Genomic DNA, 18,339 nt, shown 5'->3' with positions numbered 1-18,339 from the left:
TCATGACTTGAGCCTAAATCAAGAGTTGGATGCCCAACAACTGAGCCGCCCAGGCACCCCCAACATTTACTAATTTTTTGTTGTGTACTAAATTTCTAAGATGTTTTCAAAAGTCTGCCTTTTAAAATTTTTTCATTTAAGAATTACTGGGTTTTAAGCCGGCAAACAGATAATTTGCTAGTGGATCATCTTTATGCCTCGGAGCCTGTTTTTAAGTTTTACCCAATTTTTTGGGTCTAGAGTATACCTTAGCTAGAGTAGCCCTACTTCAAGGATAATGACCTTTTTTTTTTTTTTTAAAGATTTTATTTATTTATTTGACACAGAGATCACAAGTAGGCAGAGGCAGGCAGAGAGAGAGAGGGGGAAGCCGGCTTGCCGCCAAGCAGGGAACCTGATGCGGAGCTCAATCCCAGGACCCCGGGACCATGACCTGAGCTGAAGGCAGAGGCTTTAACCCACTAAGCCACCCAGGCGCCCCTGGTATGACCTTTCTATGAGGGGTCAACTGAGTCCCTGGGTTCAATGACATCTCTCCATTTTGGCTAGTCAGAATTTCTGTATTTTAAGCAGTTTGCAACCACTAAAATATACATTTTATTTTACAGTTCCTAGAAGTAGTTCTGTACTGGACCACTTTGAGTCTTACTGTGTGTAAGAATTTAGAATTTAGCTTAGAATTTAGCCAAAGTGTTAAGCGGAACCGTATGTAAATTTGGGAGATCTTTTTCAGTGCAGCTTCCTTGTCTACAGTAACTAGTTCTATAAACTTCAGCCCCTTTAGCAGCTCCAGATTTTGTTATCTACCTCCTTAGCTCATGATACTGCTGTGCTCTGCTTGACTTCCCCCCCTTATAGTCTAGAAATTTTCCTGGATGGAAATTTATGGCTACTGTGGGCTTACCTTATGTGCTTTCCTTCTCAGGAATCAGAGTTAAATGCTGCCTTTTGACTAAGGTCTGAAAATATTATTTTATATATTAGTTTTACAGTCACTTACTATAAGAAGATTAGGGTGGTATCAGCTACCTTATTATATTTGAAATTTCTCCTACTGTGTACATGATATCCTTACTTGAAAATTTTAAAGACATTTTAAATGCAACATGTCCAAAAAATTTCTGGTTTTCCTTCCTTAAAATCTTATCCAGTTATACAAGTAGAAATGTAGAAGTTTTCTTTTGTACATCCCTTTTTCTCACCTCCCACATCCAGAGACTCATCAAAATCCCCAAGTATCTCTTGAATTTATGCTTCCTTCCTTCTCAACTACTTACCTGGTAGACTAAGATACCATGCTGAAATAGCTTCTCAGCTAGTTTATTTAATTCTTGCCTCTTTCTCCCCCAGTCTATCTTCTCATTGTAAACCTACTGATCCTGTGTAAAAGCAAACCTGATTATGTTTGTTTCCTCCCCACCTCCTGGTAGGAATCCTTCAGTGGATTCTGGAAGATGTCAGTAAAACTCATTCACATGGCTTTTTAGTCTCTGCATGATCTTTTCATTACCTACTGTTCCAACTTTGTTGAGGATCTCATTTACCTTATTCTTTTCTCTTTATTCCATGAGATTTTGTTCATGCTTCTTTCTAGAAATTATCTTCCTTTATTCACTTAGTTAACCTTCTCTCATCCTTTAAACATCAGTCCTGTTCTTTCTTCTTTAAGGCCAACTCCTTGATTTCACTATGTCAAATTCTTCAATTAAGACGCTCAAGTAAATTAAGGTACATCAGCTGAATTTTCACATTTGTATGATTTCTTTTGATTTAATGTCTTTATCTTTTACTAGAATAAATGTCATGTAAACTGTTTTGTTGATAATTTTATTCCCCATAGTTAGCGATAGAGGTGAATAAAATAGCAAAAAGAGGTGAAATAAAGGTGATTAATTAATATTGGTTGATTGAATAAGTAAATCTCAGAATGAATAATACATATCCATAGATACAACAATGTTCATAAATGTTATCACTATGAGAATTGTAGGCATATTTTCCATTAGGAATATAAGATTCATATCTTTAACAGTGACAAAACTATCACAATACCAATTTCCAAACTGAATGAAAAGCCCTTTTTCTGTGAATTCTGCTTATATCAAGTTGTAAATGAATGTTTAATGTTTTATTGCTGTGTTTAGAATCTAAATACTAAAGTCCCAAAGATATGTGTAAAAGTGTTTCTAAAATCATGCAAGTGTTAAATTGCACATAAAATGAATTAACAGCCAAAATTCTATTCAACATTCTTTTATTGTAATTCTATGGTACTTATTTTAACTTATGCTGGTGTACCAGCTACTGTACTTGGGCTTCACAAGTATTAATTTATTTATCAGAACATTATGAGATAGATATTATTGTCATTTGCACTTTATAGATGAAGCAACAGAAGTACATATATATGAAATAATTGTCTAATGTTCAACAATGGAATCAGGGTTTAACTCAGGCTCTTTGGCTTTGGAGAGTTTAGTATTTGCTCTGATTCTGTTTGTGTGGCTTCCAACATCTAGCTAGTTACTTGAAAGCTATAATAATTTGAGGGTAAACGTTTGTCCCTCTGTACAATTTTTTTTTTATTTTAATGCGTCGTCAACACTGGCGATTAAAAATCTGTATCTTCTTTTTCATCTCAGCAAAGAAGCAGGTGAGAAACGAGTATTTATGTGAAATTAGGGATAGGTACCTTGTGAATACTCTCTATAAGGTATTTCTTTTATCTCATACTTTCTCCAAAGAAAAATGGTGTTAATTCTGAAATATTTGTGGGAAGTTGTAAAATGGCCAGAGTTTAAGGATTTTAATGTGACTTATTAGTCTAAATGAGAGAAGCCAGAAAATTAGTTATATATACTCAATTTGGTAAATGATCTGTCAAGGAATTAGATTTAATAAATCCTTTTAAGAAGAGTATAGATTTTTATAGGTTTGGCATGGTGTCAAAACTTATGAAATATTTGGAGGTTTCAATTCATCAGTGGCCTCAAAATAGATTCTCTTTAATGAAAGTTAAAAGTTAAAAGGCAAAATTAAAATACAGCCTGCTTTAATGTTTCACAAAATTGCCAGATTGCCAGATGATACTTAATTGGAAGCTCAGAAAATAATGATGAGCAACCTAATCAGGAAAAATCTATTTGGTCTAAATCTCTAGAGAAGGAGGTTGCACAGACAGTAAACAATAAGCTAGAGACATTTAAAAATGAGTCTGACAATGAAAAGCAAAACCGAACCAGCTCCTCCTCACAAAAAATAGGCAGAAAAACAACAAAGAAAACAGCTGTTTAACTTAATGTATCACTTCATTATTTTTGAGAAAGTTAGACTTCTTCCAACCAAGAAGTTGTGAAAAATGAAAAGTAGTTCTGAGTGCTTCTATGTAATAGGGTCTTTTGTATTTTGCAGTGGCTGCTTAGTCTTTAGCCAATGTCTGTGGTACATTTGCTCTATTTAAGAATTAGAGCTTGGTATGATTCAGTAATCGCACTACTGGGTTTTTACCCAAAAAGTACAAAAACACTAAAGCAAAGGGATACATGCACTCCTGTGTTTATTATAGCATTATGTACAATAGTCAAATTATGGAAACATCCCAAGTGTTCATTGATAGATGAATGGATAAAGAAGTGGTGTGTATATATAAATATAAATGTGTGTATATATATATTTGCAATGACATGGATGGAGCTAGAGATTATAACGCTAAGTTATATGCTAAGAAATAGGTCAATCAGAGAAACACAAATATTATAAGATTTCACTTATATGTGGAATTTAAGAAACAAAACAATGCACAAAGGAAAAAGGAGGGGCACCTGGGTGGCTCAGTGGGTAAAAGCCTCTGCCTTCGGCTCAGGTCATGATCCCAGGGTCTTGTGATTGAGCCCCACATCGGGCTCTCTGCTCAGCAGGGATCCTGCTTCCTCATCTGTCACTGCCTGCCTCTCTGCCTACTTGTGATTTCTGTCTATCAAATAAATAAATAAAATCTTAAAAAAAAAAAAAGGAAAAAAGAGAGAAGAACCAAGAATCAGACTCTTACCTATAGAGAACAAACTGATGATTACCAGAAGGGAGGTGGGTGGAAGAATGGGTGAAATAGACAATGGGGATTAAGGAGTATACTTGTGATGAGCACTGGGGGGGGTGTATGGAGGTGTTACATAACATATATTACATTGTATGTTAACTAACTGGAATTAAAAAAAAGAAGAATTAGAGCTTGACATACAATGGGTCCAATTTTTAAAAAAAAGATTTTATTTTCTTATTTGAAATAGAGAATCTGAAGCAGACTCTGGCCTGAATGCAGACCCCCATGCGGAGCTCAATCCCACAACTACGAGATCATGACCTGAGCTGAAACCGAGTAGGGTGCTCAACTGACTGAACCACCCAGGAGCCCTGAGTCTAGTTTTGTCAGAACTTGGGGAGAAGAACTATATGGCCAGAGAACTAGAATTCTTATTCTGGAAATTCAGAATTGCATTGCTTTTCTTGTAATAGCCGTCTTAACCTCTGGATAATTTTATTAGAGGTGCTGAAGATATTGCAGGACCCTTTAGAGCTGTACTGTCCAACAGTAGTGGCTGTTTAAATTCAAATGTAATTTAACTAAAATCAGAAATTTAATTCCTCAGCTGCATTAGCCACATTTTTTTTTGTTTGTTAAACACCTTTAATTCATTCTTTTTTTTAAAATTTCTTTTCAGCGTAATAGCATTCATTGTTTTTTGCACCACACCCAGTGCTCCATGCAGTATGTGCCCTCTCTAATACCCACCACCTGGTTCCCCCAACCTCTCACCCCCCGCCCCTTCAAGACCCTCAGGTTGTTTTTCAGAGTCCATAGTCTCTCATGGTTCACCTCCCCTTCCAATTTCCCTCAACTCCCTTCTCCTCTCCCTCTCCCCATGTTCTCCATGTTATTTGTTATGCTCCACAAATAAGTAAAACCATATGATAATTGACTCTCTCTGCTTGACTTATTTCACTCAGCATAATCTCTTCCAGTCCCGTCCATGTTGCATTAGCCACATTTTAATTGCTCAGTAGCCATCTGTGGCTAGTGGCTGCCATGTGGAACAGAACAGACACAGATATTGAACATTTCCATTATCCCAGAAAGTTATATTTCAGAGCAGTGCTTTTGAGTTTTATATTTGACCCTTTCAGTACTATTGTCAACCTCCATGGTCCTTTTCAATCTTTCTGAAGCCCATAGGTCCTATTAGTTTTCTGTGTGGTCATATTGTGGTAGAAATATCTTAACGCTATTCACTTCTTAAGACTCAATTTCCTATTCCGTGGAGAGCAATATTCTTAATTTACAGAGTTTTTTTTTTTTTTTGAGAATTAATGTGAAATAATATGAGGAAACCTTAATAAATGCTAATTTGCATTCTCTATAATGTATTGTTTTCCATGACAGTAGATCATAATTCTTAGAAAATCAGAAGATTATAGGAAAAAATATATATACTCTGAATTTAGAGAAAGCTTGTTCAGACCTCTGTATTACTTTTCTCTTGTATTCTTTGTTTTTTTAATTCTTTTCTTGTCCTACCATAGTACTCCTGAGGAAGTCTGCTCAAGTCCCTGGTCACTATGCCCTTCTCAGGCCCTGGCTTCTGTACTTGTCTGTTTACCGTTAGAATTGGGCAAGGGAGTAACAAGCAATGTCTAAGAGGTTTACCTGTGTGCCAAACACATTTCTCCCTGCCTCCATTATAGAATAGTGGCTTTACCTCTTCCTAATGATCAGGTGCAATTTCCTCTGTCCAGCCTGGTGACTTCTCTTCTTGCTTGCCAATTCTTTGTCATGTTAAGCCCAAAGTGCCACAGTAAGAATTGTAGCTTAAAGTTCAGTGGCATTTTTGCTGTTTTCCCTGGTAGAAGTATTTCTCCTTTGGGAATCAGGACTTCCTAACCCAAAGAACCCCAAACTGGGGGTGCCTGGGTGACTCAGTGGGTTAAAGCCTCTGTCTTCGGCTCAGGTCACGATCCCGGGGTTCTGGGATTGAGCCCCGCATAGGGCTCTCTGCTCAGCAGGGAACCTGCTTCCCTTCCTCTCTCTCTGCCTGCCTCTCTGCTACTTGTGATCTCTGTCTTTCACATAAAAAAACAAAAACAAAAACAAAAACAAAAAAAACACCACCAACAACAAAGAACCCCAAATTGTGAGGTAGGAAGCAAAAATTTCCCAGGTGGTTCCCTGGGAGTGATACAAGTGAGACTATCTCTTCTTCCATTCCTATGTTTTCAGATTTATGAATTTACCTCTTGAGAACACAGTGCCATTGCATGTACAGAGATGTGTATATGTAAGTGCATATTGTGTTCCAAAGAATAGGGTCCCATTCTTGTAAGATAGTGTCTCTGAGCTTATGCCTTAGCTATACTGTCAGTGGGCTTTCCTTTGCTCTATGAGGCTGGCAGGTTTTGAGTGGTGCACTATGTGAGGGGACCACTGAATCCCAAGTTCAGGTACCTATTGCTGCACCTCTATTGTTCTGATGTGATTTTATGTGAGATTCATGTTAATGGATCAAACATGCTTTCAGCTTTTGGATAGTGGTACAGTCCTAATGTGAAGGACAGGGAAGCCTTAAATATGCCTTGATTTGTATGCCTATAATATAAAGGCCTTAGCAGACAAATAAACACGTTGTTCCTCCAGGGTAGAAGAGGTAACTTGACACCAAATACCTCCTTGTTCTCCTTGAAATCCTCTGTCTTTCCCTCTTAGCCTTTAATTGCTATTTAATCACTCTTAGCTATTTATTATGTTTCTGTTTCTGTTTCTGTTTATTTTAACACATAGTGTATTATTTGTTTCAGGGATACAACTCTGTGATTCATCAGTCTTACAAAATACACAGCGCTCACCGTAACACAAACACTCCCCAATGTCCACTTATTATTTTTTTCCTAAAGCATCACTTGTCTCTAGCAATAACCGCCCAATTCCATTGTTATTATAATTGTACTATTTCCCCAATATTTTTGCAACTGCTGATGAATTCCATATACTAGTACATCTCCTTTCACTATAAGTCATCCCAGGTCATCACCAAAGTTTTAATTTTCATCCTGCTACACTGCTGGGTACTGTTTATATTCTACCTATTCCTAGATATTTGTTTCTCATTGCCAGCCATCCAGCAGGTGATTAAATTCCACAATTTACTATTTTAAGTGGAATTCCCTAGGAGGCCAACTCTGAGACAGAGACTAGTGTGAGGGAAGTTTTCTAGGGAGTCCTTTCAAATTAATACCTGTGGATAGGGTTGTCAGATTTAGCAGGTAAAAATACAGAATGCCTCGTTAAATTTAAATTTCTGGTAAACAATGACTAATTCTTTATATAAAATGTACGGTTTGGGACATAACTATCTGCAATTTCAGCTTTACCTGGCATCCTATATTTCATGTGATGACGCTATCTGTGGAGCAAGTGAAGGACAGAGGAGCTGGAAGTCCAGGGAGAAGTTGGACTGCTTGCTCCTTAGGAGAAACCAAGGCCTCAGCTGACCCTATAGGGAAATGAAACTGGAATGGCTCTTCAGCTTGTCCTATGGCTAGATTTCTGCACCCTGGCATTGACTAGTTATGGGGTACAGGCTGTAGTTGGAAAAGATTCATGACCTTGGGGAAGGCAGCCCTCTTCAGCTGAGATTAACTTGCAGAGTGGGCTGTCAGCAGGCAGCACTCCTAGCAGCCAGGGGAATACAGTTCTGAAGGGAGTACCTGGAGGATATATCAGAGCATCTATTTTAATCATCGTCATTATAATCAGCATTCTCATTTTTATCCGATCTCATGTGAATGTGCTCTGAATGTTATGTGACAGCTCACACTGAGAATAAGGCCTTCAGTGACAGTTCTCTAGGCAGGGTCTTTGTCACTGCTAAAGGCTCTAAATGGAGGCCCTTACTCTCCATTTCCTTGCTCTTTCTTCCTAAGCTGTGGCAGCCCATTCTCGGATCAAGGTCCTGCCACTGCTGTGGAAGCTGGTTAGGAACCCTTGCTCAGAACAAGCCTTTGTCAGTTTGGTTGTTCTTTCCTCTAATACCAATGGTTGTCAAGACTCTTGACCAATGAATGCTAAGTAATCCTTCCATGTTCTTGACTTCCTGGTCTCTCTTTTCTGGGTCCTCAATCCATTTTGTTTTTTCCTAATCTCTTGTATTTTTAAGATCTTCAACTTTCTAGTGCTGAGAGTGGAGGGTTAAAATCTCCTACCATTAATGTATTATTGTTGATCTGATTCTTTATTTTGGCTAACAGCTTGCTTATGTAGTTGGTGGCTCCCATGTTGGGGGCATAGATACTTGGCAGTTGTTAGATTTTCTGGTGAGATAAACCCTTTAAGAATGATACAGTGTCCCTCTGCATCTGTTATTACAGTTTTTGGTTTAAATTCTCATTTGTCTGATAGAAGAATTGCTACCCCCATTTTCTTTTGAGGTCCATTGGCATGAAAAATATTTTTCTATCCCCTCACTTTCAGTCTGAAGATGTCTTTAGGTTCAGTATGAGTCTCTTACAGACAACACATGGGTGGATCTTGTCTTTGTATCCAATCTGCTACCCCATGCCATTTCATGGGAGCATTTAGGCTGTTCATGTTGAGGGTTACTACTGAAAGATAAGTGTTTATTGCCATCCTATTGTTTCTATGGATTGTCTCTATATATTTCTGGTCCATATTTCCCTTGGGGTCTTTATTTTATAGAATCCCCCTTAGTATTTATTGCCCAGGCCAGCTTGGTGGTCACATATTCTTTCAGTTTCTCTGGTCCTGGAAGCTCTTTATCTGTCCATCCATTCTGAATGACAGCCTTGCCAGACAAAGTATTCTTGGCTGCATGTTCTCCTTTAGTACCCTGGATATATCTTGCCAGCCTTTTTTGGCTTGCCAGGTCCCTGTGGACAGCTCTGATGTTATTCTGATGTTCCTCCTTCTATACATAAGGAATATCTTCCCCCTAACTGCCCTTAGTATGGCTTCATTGGTTTTAAGATTTGAGAATTTTACTTTCCCATGCTGGGGCGTTGATTTGTTCTCCTTGATCTTAGGAGGTGTCCTCTCTGCCTCTAGGACATGAATGGTTGTTTCATTCTCCAGATTAGGGAAGTTCTCAGCTGCAATTTGCTCAAATATGTCTTCTAGTCTTCTTTCTTTCTCCACCCACTCAGGGATCCCAGTATTCTGACAGTGGAATGTTTCATGGCATTGCTGATTTCTTTAATCCTGTTCTCATGGATTTTAAGCTGTTTGCTCCAGGCCTCCTCCTTTTCCTTCCTTTCTATCAGTTTATCTTCTAGACCACTAATTTGTTCTTCTGCCTCATTTACCCTAGCAGTTAGAGTATCTAATTTAAACGATCTCTCATTCATAGCATTTTTAAGTTTGGCCTGATTAGGTCTCATTTCTGCCGTTAGAGATCCTATGTTGCTGTTAATGGTTTTCTCAAGCCTAGCTATTGTCTTCATAATTGTTATCTTGAAGTCTATTTCAGACATCTTTATTAGATCCATATCTATTAGATCTGTGGGAGAGACCATTGTCTCTGGTTCTTTTTTTTATTGGGAGCTCCTCCTCCTAGTCATGTTATTGAGTTGTGGCTGAGGGGATGTACAGAGTTGAAAATACCAGCCACAATCCAGGCAAGGTGCACCCTGGGAAAGTTCAGAGCAATCAGAAGCCACCACCAAAACACGCCCCCAGCCAAAATGAAACCCAAAGATAAGATTTATAAAGTACAAAAAAGGAGGGGTGGTGGTGAGGGGAAGGTAGCTGTAATCTCTTGATGTGGGCAGGATAGGGTGTTTCAGTTCTTTCTGGGTGTCTTTTGTTCTCTTTGTTAGAGAACACTACTTCCCAGAGATATAGGGAAATTAAAACTGGTATACACACACACACACACACACACACACACACATATGTATATGTAGTATTGGATAGGGGACAAAGAACTACATTGAAGCTTTATATCTATATCTATATCTATATCTATATATATAAAGAAAAAAAGTATATGTGTGAAAAAGTTCAAGTTAAAAAGTTACTGTGGAATATGTTGTAAAGGCAAGCAGCACAAAAACCAAAATGAACTTTTCATTTCAGAATCTTCTGCACAGCAAAAGAAACAGTCAACAAAACTAAGAGGCAGCCCACAGAATCGGAGAAGATATTTGCAAATGATCTTACAAATAAAGAACTGATATCCAAGATCTACAAAGAACTTCTCAAATTCAACACTCAAAAAACTAATAACCCAGTCAAACAATGGGCAGAAGACATGAACAGACACTTCTCTAAAAAAAGACATACAAATGGCTAACAAACACATGATAAAATGTTCAATATCACTAACCATCAGGGAAATACAAATCAAAACCTTAATGAGATACAACCTTACAGCAGTTAGAATGGCAAAAATGAGCAAAATAGGAAACAACAAATGTTGTCAAGGATGTGGAGAAAGGGGAATGCTCTTGCACTGTTGGTGGGAATGCAAGTTGGGATAGACCCTCTGGAAAACATTATGGAAGTTCCTCAAGATGTTAAGAATAGAGCTACCCTACGACCCAGCAATTGCACTACTGGATATTTGCCCCAAAGTACAGGCATAGTGAAAAGAAGGGGCACATGTACCCCAGTGTTCATAGCAGCAATGTCCACAATAGCCAAACAGTGGAAGGAGCTGAGATGCTCTTCCCAACAGGTGAATGGATGAAGAAGATGTAGTATATATACACCATGGAATATTATTCAGTCATCAGAAACAATGAATACCACATTTGCATCGACGTGGCTTGAACTGGAGGGAATTATGTTAAGTAAGTCAAACAGAGAAAGACAATTATCATACAGTTTCACTCATATGTGGAACATAAGCAATAGCACAGAGGACCATAGAGGGAGGGAGGGAAACCCACAGGGGGAGAAATCAGAGAGGGAGATGAACCATGAGAAACTATGGACCCCGAGAAATAATCTGGGGGTTTCAGAGGGGAGGGGGGAAGGGGGTATTGAGGAGGGTATGTGTTATGATGAGCACTTGATGTTATATTTAACTAATGAATCATTGAACACCGCAAAAATAAATAAATAAATAAGAAGATCTTCAACTTTCAAGAACTCAAGTCTGAAGGTATACTGTCTTGACCCATATCTTTCTTTACCTTCAATTTAGTCAATCCTCTTCCTTCTTAAATCCTTTAGAAGAGTAATCTGTACTTGCTGTTTGTTTCCCTCACTTTCTCCACCTGCTGGCATTTCAACTATACTCACCTTCTGAGTGAGTGAAAGGCTACTTGTTTCTTCTTAATTGTCTAAGCCAGTGGCCATTCTTTTAACTTTTATTTTGCTGGAACTCTTATTCAAAATCATATTTTAATCTCTCCTTCTGAAATTCTTTACTTCTTTGACTTTTTTTCCAAATTATTTTTAATTTTTAATGTTTTAATTTTTATTTGAAGTATAGTTGACCTGCAATATTAGTTTCAGGTGTACAATATAGTGATCTGACAATTATATGCATTATAAAATGCTCACCATAATATGTGTAGTTATATCTGTCACCATACAAAGTTATGACAGTATTATTGATTATATTCCCTAAGTTGTACTTTTCATCCCTGTGAATTATTTATTTTATCCCTAATCCCTTTACCTGTTTTGTCCATCCCCCCAGGCCACTCCACTCTGGCAACCACACTTTGTTCTTTGTATTTATATGTCTGTTTCTGTTTGGTTGACTTTTCAACTCTGCTGTCTCCTGGTTCTCTTCATTTCTCAATACTTCTCCATCTCTACGTTATTCCTTTGTCTCTTAAAGGATAGTGTTATTTTATTTTATTCCAGTTGCCTTATGATACTATATGTTCCCTGTGAACAATGTTATTTCCTAGTTTCAACTAATATTTATATGCTCGTTACTCTTGGTTTTATCTCTTCCAACTAAGGTCTTTCCCTTGAGTTTAAGTTTATATATTCAACTCTCCAAAGGTTATCTCCATTTGGATGTTCCAAAGATACATCAAAGGCAATATAAATAAAATTAAAATCACCATAAACAAAGTCCCATACTCATGTAAGTTTGTGGCACTCACACAATCAAATTTGAATTCTTAGAGCTATCTTTGACTTCTTCCTTTTACTTCCTATATTCAATAAACCATTTCATCTTGATAGTTTTACCTCTTAAGTGTTTCTGGAGCTTTTCCCTTTCATTAATCTAATCTTTCTCATATTTTTCTTCCACAGAATTGCTAGAATGATCTATAAATCTAGCCATGTCAATGTTCTGATTAAAATCTTTTTTCAGCTTTCCGTCAACTGTAATCTAAAGTCTAAGATAAAACTTTCACTCTGGACTGGACTTAACTTCCTTCCTTTAAGAATTAGAATAATGGACAAAATATGTGTTGCAACAATTTTTGGACATTGGTCCAACAGTTGGCATGATACTGGAGGAAGGGAAACAAGATGAGCCTATTATCTTCCCAGCTTTCTGCCTTCAGGCACTTTGTAGACTACAATGTAAGAAAAGGTGTCTTGAACAGAACGTTATGATTTCATTGACTTAAACAGACAGAATTTGGTGTCTGGGGTTCCTGGTTCTTTAGGCCTCTAGAATTTGTGGAGCAGAATAACAAAGAGGTGGAGGCTACCTGGAAAGAGAATGTCAGAAATCTGTGTTGATATCCCCCTGAGTGTGTTCCTAAATACTAAGCTATACAGATGTATGAAAAAACTCCTTGAAGCCAGGCAAAGAATAGGAAGCAGCTGTAAGTTGAAAGTTTCCAAAATTCACTTAGGGCTGAGAGACATTAGAGTTTTTATCAGCCAGAATGAAGAATTATTCTTGAGCACTAAAGCCTTCAGGGAGACTTCAAGGGGGTTTATGCTTTAGTGCAGCTAAATTGTTTCTTTCTCAACCGGATTCCTGTCAAAAGAATTTGAATAACTATTTTCTCATTTCTCTCAAGAGTGGTATAGTACCATTTAAATGCATCAGAGAGAAGTTAATTCATTATATACAATGTTGCCTTAGAGACTAGAGTTTAATTCTCTTGTGGAATACTCATTGAGAAGTTTTATACCCACTCCTTAAAGCTTAAATACGAACTTCAAAGCATCGAGTAAGTTGCCAGATCAGAATCTAGTCTCCCAACAATGTAGAATACATACAACATCCATCACCCAATCAGAAATTACTAAACTTATGAAGAAATTGTGCCCACAGCTAGAAGAAAAGTCAGTCAATAGAAATCAATAGAAATGATGAAATTAACAAATGGTATTAAATAAATGATAATAAATGATATTAATATATTATTATGGATACTATAAATATACACAAGGGTTTAAAGGAAAACATCATATGAGAAGGAAAATGGAAGTTACAAAATTTAAGAAAGTGGAACTTTAGAGATGAAAAATACAATATCTGTAAAAAATTCCCTAAATGGCTTAATAGCAAGAGACATTGCCGAAGAGATTAGTGAACTAGAATACATAGATACAGAAATTAAAGAAAATGAATCCCACACAGAAAGAAAAGACTAAAAAAATATAGAGTCTCAGTGACCTTTAAGTTAATATCAAGCAGTCTCTGAAATGTATAATTCCAGGAGAAGAGAAGATGTCTCACTATGCATTTGATGATCTGTCTTTTGCCTGGCTTTCAGGTTTCAAATCTGAACCAACTCCTGACCCTTGGTTTTCTCTTCAGTTCACTGAATGACTCACAGTGCATCAGACATAACATGCTATTTCTTACCTATGTGTCTTCATTCATTTTGGTGTCTTTGCCTAGAATGCTCTTAATGCTTACCCTTGAGCCATCTAGGGCATACTTGTACTTAAAGTGTCACCTCAAGAGTCATTCCAGGAAACCTTTCATGACTCTTCCTTCACTTTCCACCCAACTAGGGATAGTTGTACTCATCAGTGTTCCCAAAATACCTCTGCATATCCCTACTCTTGTATTAAACCATTGTATTACAGAGATCTGATTTTAGTCTTTTCTACTGGAAGGAGTAAGTCTAATTTGTATTTCTATCCCTAGAACTTAGAAGGATTGTCACAAGATTTGCTGAGGTATGAGTAAGTGTTGATTTCATTGATCTGACTTTGGGTCTGCATTTGATACTTTCATGCAGGTATCATAAATAATAACAAGAATTTAGTTTCCCATAAGTCTCATTTAGTATGGCTTACTTTTTAATTTGAAAATCAAAATATATGATTTCATAGTTAATTAATCTAAGTTTAAAGTCTGAATATAATATCTTGGTAACTTATTTGACATACATATGTACATGTATTTTGTATTTATTCTTCACTTCTTAATAGAGCTTCAGTGAATAAGTATAGGATTCCAGATGAGGAATTAGGAATTATGGAATTTATAATTCAATGCCATCAAATTTTAATATGTCCAAAGGACTTTTATGGGGCTTGTTAAAATGTACCTTGCTTCATTTCCAGAGATTCTTATTCAGAATAATCTGGATAATAGCTCAGCAATCTTCATTTAAAAAATAATCCCATGGGGCATCTGGGTGGCTCAGTCAGTTAAGTGTCTGACTTTGACTCAGGTCACAATCTTGGGTTCCTGGAATGGAGCTCTGCGTGGGGTGGGGAGGATCCCTGCTCAGTGTAGAGTCTGCTTATCCTTTCCCTCTGTCCTTCTCCCAACTATGCTCTGGACTCTTTCAAATAAATAAATATATTCTTAAGAAAAAAATAACCCAAGGAGATTCTGTTGTACATGATAATGTTTGGAGAGAAATAAACATTTATGTTCCATTGCAAGAAGATATTGACTCCTTAAGGTAGCTAGATAAATGTAGCTTAACAGTAGATCTTAGAGTTGCAATTTAACTAGATAAGGAAAAGGTGAGGCTTGGAAGAGTAACATGTAGAAAAATCTCTTCTGAAATAAACAACCCACATCAATTACTTTAATTTCAAAGTTCTGAATAAACTTTATAATTGAGTGGTTAATCAGAATCTAGTGTGATGAACATTTTCTTAGAAAGAAAAACTGAGCCAACTCAGAGAGTAAGAGAATCAAAGAGTTGTTTTTACATATGAGGATGACATGCCATGAAATGTCCTACAAATGTAGAATATTAAATTTGGCCTGTGTAACTTGGGCAATGAATTTATTGATGAAATCTCAGTAGAGATTTTGGATAGAATTTTGAATTCAGTTTATTCTTTTTGACTATGCTTTTTTTTTTTTTACATCATAATTTATGTTGAATGTTCACAATGATTTTCTTAGCATCTATTTATCTACCCACTACCTACCCATCCATTTACCTAATCTTTCTACCTATCCATCTATTACTCTAATATTTAAATGTATTCACATTAGAAAACAGAATTCTCTGAGAAGATAGTATATTAATTCCAAAGGATCTTAAAAATTTCTACCCCAATGTAGACCAAGAGTTATAGAATTTTGAGTCTTGAATTTCAATTAGGTTGGTTTTACTCTGTATCCCTCAAAAGCCTCTATAATTTCTTCCCCTGGACAGACCTCTGAGGGTCTCATTGGGTATCTGGTTCAGAGGTCAGCAGATAGGGACAATGTAACTGCAACCATAACACTTATAGAAAAGAGGAAACATAGATGTCAGATTGAACACAGAAATGGGTATTAATGACCTATTAATAACAATATAATATTGAACCTCATGACTTCATTACCTTCATTTTTCTTGCAAATCTCTATATCAGTCTTTTTTTTGTAGGTTGGATTCATTGGGTTTTTTAAAATACTTCCTCTCTTTTCCTTCCATTATATATTATTCATGCATAGAAATAGATTTAAATTAAACTTTATTTAAATACACTCATTAAAAAAATAAAATACACTTATTAAATGTAAATCACATTCAAATAAGCTCTTAAGATATGTTCACTCTTAGCTCTGACTTTCCCATGTTTTGTTAATTATCATTCATGACTAATTAATTCCCATATCAGTCTTGAGTTTTGTGTGATATTTCCAGAAGAGATTAAGGCACCTTTAAATTCCACTTAGTGCTGGTCCAACAGATTATTAATCTCATTTTTCCTTATTTTCCTTTTTAGGACCTGCAATTACCCTTTTTCATTGATACTTATCTTTTAGCTCAGCTCTAATAAATCTATCCGCCACTCTAACTTTTTATGTGTGAATCTTTGTCTGGAGCTGTTTAACAGACTGCTTAGGCATATCAGTTTTGGAATCAAATTGTCAGGGTTTAAATCCCTGTCCTACCATTCACTAGCTATAGGCAAGTTAGGTATCCTTTCTAAGTCTCAGTTTCTTCATCTACAAAATGAGGATTGTAATAACACATAGTGTATAGGGTTCTTTGAGGCTTAATTGAGATGATATAGGTGAAGTATCTGACCTACAGCAACCACTCAGTACATGTCATTCATTGGTGATACTATTACTGTCTGTGCTTTTCAGGCTTTCTGGGATTTCTGCTTTCTGTTTCTTGTTTGAGTTGAAATTTTGCTATACTAACAGTGGTTTAGGAGAAGTAAAACTTCTTGGGTCACTGTGCACTACTCCTCCGCCTTTTACATAACACTCTGACTGAATATAATCTCTTCTTGCTGTCTCCTCCTAGTAATTTTAAGAATGCCTGACTCCTTAAGTCTTTGAAAAATCCTGCCCATAGAGATTGCCTGTTTCATTTCCCAGTTATAGCATAAGCAGTATAAAATATGTGGTCCTACAATCCTGCGGTCACTAACGTAACAGAATCTACTTGAATCATAATTGTCTATAAATGCCTTTTGGAGCAAAAAGATTCTTTGGACCACACTAACATGAGATACGAGTGACCCCTAGTTGGCTGTGAGAAGAATAGATTCTTCTTGAAATGAAGTAATGGATATGGACGGAAAATACACTTATTTTTCAGGGTTGTGGTCAGTAAGAGTGTACTTTTAGCATACCAATCGAAGTTAGTGTGTACTTACAAGCATCCAGTGATTCAAGGGAATCATAATCTACCTAGAGGAGGGTTGAAGCTGAGAAGACTGCAAGACAGTTGGTGTTTTCAAGATTGAAGCTTACTGAATAACTGTGATCTTTTAAATTACATCTTCCTTATAAAATTTAAGGGCCAAGAGTTCTAAAACTATGTGAAAATAGCCTGGGCTCTTGGGTGGCATAGGGTAAGACTGTATCCTAAGACATTCTCTTTGAAGGAGAAATATTCTTTATTATCTTAAGTGGTGACAACCAAACTTTAATGGAAGCATTGGGAATAGCTCTGAAATTCTGTTGGAGACTATTCTGGCCAACATTTTTCATTATTTATATTTCTCATTATTGGAATATAGTTAAACGTTCTTATGCTTTTAAGAATTTTATTGAAGTACTTGATTTATTGGTGGCCTGGATCTTTTCAGTAGTGAGTAACTACCATAAATGCTCAGCAGTATTTTGATTCTTTACATTTCTTTTAGCTTATACAAGAACACTGCCTGAAGAATTTTTAGATGTAAAATTATTCTTGTATCAATTTCTGCTTTATTGCTAATAATATTACATGTAGAATAATTTACATGAATTACAGCCATTGTCTACCTCTTTAGGAAATTTATTCTTGGCTTTTATGCTTTTTTGCTCATGTCAGTGGCAATTTATTCAGGATATCCATTTGTTAGTCAAGTTACATGTTATTGTCTCTGAAATATTCTTTCTCTTTGTTTTATATTCTATTTAAAATTATTTTGTTTTTATCCAAACAAAAAGAGCATGCTAAGAATTCAAATACAGAAGGGCTTATAATGGAAAACTTCATCTTTTATGCTCACTGTCACAAGTGATCATTTTCAGCTATTAGTGTTAGACCTTTTGTTGGCTAGTTCCATACATCTAAATGATACTCTGTTTCTTGAACTATCAGCCTTGGAAATATCAACTTGATTACTTCTATTATGAGAGATAAGTATATTATTCAATACCTTCTACCCTCTCAGTAATTGATATTAGTATTATTAATATGCTTTTATTAGTTCTTTTTGTAACTTGAAGCATTATATGTAAACATATTTATAATTTTATCAAATTGAGACAGTAACTGTTGATTTTGCATTAATGTAAGTCATGGTTATTAGCATGCTTGCCATTTCCTTTCAAATTTTGCCATCTATTTTACATTATTAACACTGATGATATTTACATTTGGTTTTGCAAACATAATTGGGTCTTTCATTGTTAATCTCTACGTTTATTTGATGGAAATATCCAATGCTTTATATCCATATCTACATAAATATTTCATGCATTATCTATA

This window comes from Lontra canadensis, unplaced genomic scaffold, assembly GCF_010015895.1.
Source record: "Lontra canadensis isolate GAN:19392208 unplaced genomic scaffold, GSC_riverotter_1.0 scaffold37, whole genome shotgun sequence".
NCBI lineage: Eukaryota > Metazoa > Chordata > Mammalia > Carnivora > Mustelidae > Lontra > Lontra canadensis.
This window is presented reverse-complemented; position numbering follows the sequence as displayed.